The 2,728-nt window shown below is 31.9% G+C and overlaps 1 pseudogene; it reads left to right on the top strand.

Annotated features, from left to right (window-relative positions):
- Positions 1-2,379: 2,379 nt before the first annotated feature.
- On the top strand, positions 2,380-2,476 carry LOC122097977 (annotated as a pseudogene).
- The last annotated feature ends 252 nt before the right edge of the window (positions 2,477-2,728 follow it).

Below are 2,728 nucleotides of genomic sequence, written 5' to 3' on the forward strand. Positions count from 1 at the left end.
ACAGATAGGAAAAACAAAACACCATATGATAAGGCAACTATTTGTGATTTTTTAAAATGTCCTTAGTATGTGATGAAATTTACTTTATTAGCTAATGTTTTGGTTTGAAATATGGGAGGCTGATCTATTTAACAAATTTTTGAAGTCACCTACTGAAAAAACAAATGATGGGGGTTATAATTTGTACACTTTAATGAATGGATGAACCTGTTTGGCATTAGTGCTGGGTAAATAAATAAACTCTATTGTAACTTGCTCCCTACCCTTGAAAAACTATTTATGTCACTAAATATCATCTACTTGTAAAGTGTTATTTGGCAAATGTGATTTTTAAAAGTTTATTTGAAAAGGAATATACTTTCAGGAGATTAAATGTAGGTTATCATTTGTTTGACAATGACAACATTTTTATACTACAGAACCAAGTTTTACTGAAGTACCAGTGTTTTGAAGCACTAAGGATCTTCTCAATTAATGTTTTTCTGAATTATATTTGACCTCTGTGTCAAGTATTCCTAGCATTGGTAGACCAAATATGGATCTATTGTTCCAGGAACTATTTTTTGGCCTGCTGATGCTGCAATGAAATTATTCATTAATCATTAGGAGAGGGGTATTACAAATGATCTAGTGACATTTGTGGTCTTGTTCAATCATATATGATGGTCATCTGAAAATTAAAATTTGAATTACTGTACTTTCACATTTTGTGATTTCATCTTGCATTTTAAGTTGCCTTGCATTTCCCAATTGCTTACTGATAATTCCTGCATTTCAAGGAATTGGGGCCCTGAAATATAGAAAATGAGAAATTGAGATGGGTCTTCAATTACTTTCTGTTGGCATGTTGCATGGATGTAGGTGAGAACTCTTGCCTTAGTTATCTGATGATGCGGATAACTGGGACCTGGGATCCTAAGACCTGTGGATCCTGTAGAAGAATAATAGCTTTTAGACATCATATCAGAAAAATTTGAGTATAATCAGTAGGAATGCTTCAGAAACATGGAGAAAAACAGTTTGGGACCAGCGAGTTATAACAATAAACAGAGCAGCAAAGTAAAATCCCTTATAGATTAGATGCAAACAACATTGTTTTTTTTACCATGTGAATTCAGAAGACCAAGAACACTTAGAAGTTATCACAAGTTTATACCGAAACATTGCATTGATAATTTTTATATTCTAATATATATTCTAATCCTGATTATTTATATTCCAATCTATTTATTGGAATAAATATCAATTAATTTTTCAAATTATCAATTAATTCTAATAAGATTCACTGTGTGAAATATAAAATCAGCACATATAAATATAAAATATATAATAATATATAATATTAGAAAATGTTTGGCATTGTTCTGTTGTGGTAAGGGTATCAAAGGCAACAGTTTTTTTTTCTTTCTGCTTATGTGGTGATGAGGAATCAAACCCAGGGCCTCAGGCATGCAAGGCAAGCACTCTACCACTGAGCCACAAGAGGCAACGGTTTTAAAGTATTATTCCATTACCTCTACTCAGTGTTTGGTAGAATTAGAGCTAAAGCTTTACCATTCCGAGATATACAGCCTAGAGGCAAGAGGAAACACTGTGATTAAAACATTACCAATTTAAGGCCTAATAACGAGGAGAAACATATGGACTTCTTTTGGAGCTATGGAATATATTTGGTGATAGAAAATCAGTGGTGTAAGTTCCTGCCTGCTTGGATGGTAGACAGGCCAAGACATTAGGTAATCATACATATGAACAATTTTTTCACCTTCTTGGCTTTAGCATCTTTTGAAATGTTATGGTGTAATAAACAATTATATTTTGAAAAAATACCTTCTAGTCTGAACAGTACTGTCTGAACTGTTTGTCTCTTTATGATCCCTTGTAACAGATTAGTTTTGCTCCAATAAGAAAATCTATGCTGTCAGGGTAAGATTCTGGTTGGTCTGTTCCTACATGGAGCAAGGTTAAAGGGTCAGGAAGACATTTGTGCCAGTAAGACCTCATTTGGGAGATATTAAGCTGCAGAAGTTTAGAAGTAGCTTTTAAGCAAGGCTTATTTTGACTCCATTATCTCCACAAAGCTAAATCAGTTAATAAATAAATACTTGAAAATCCATCATCTTTGGACCTAGATATAAAGACTGCAAAGTATGATCCAATTTCAAATGAAAAAGACTTAAAATAGTCATTGAAAAAATTGCAAATGTGAGCAATTTGAACAAACAATATATGTTTTTTCCACCATACACAGAATTTTACAGAAATAAGATGAACTGCAATTTTGGGAACAATAAGGTTTCCTTCTTACAAATAGGCAACCAAAGATATATGCCTGTCTTAAGATTGCATCATTAACTACTTAAATTTCCAGGATACTACATGCTTCAGCAGCACGTCTACCCAAATTACAATACAGAGATTTACATGGCTCTTGTACAAGGATGATACGAAAATTTGTGAAGTATTGAATATTTTTCATTCTTCTGATGCAAGAAATTAAAAACAGTTATTAAAAAGTTGATTACAAATATACAAGTGTAAGAATACATGTAATTCATAGAAATAAAAGTTAGTTTGACATCATTCAATCTTCACTTTTTACAAATTCCTTTACATAGCATAACCTTTATAAAACTTTTGAAATAAGATAACATTGTCATTTTATCCTAAAGAAATAAAATTCTTTAAGGACCTAGGAATTAAAGGAATCTTAAACTGTTTCTATATG

Source organism: Dipodomys spectabilis, unplaced genomic scaffold (genome assembly GCF_019054845.1).
Source record: "Dipodomys spectabilis isolate Male_0828 unplaced genomic scaffold, ASM1905484v1 ptg000446l, whole genome shotgun sequence".
Lineage (NCBI taxonomy): Eukaryota > Metazoa > Chordata > Mammalia > Rodentia > Heteromyidae > Dipodomys > Dipodomys spectabilis.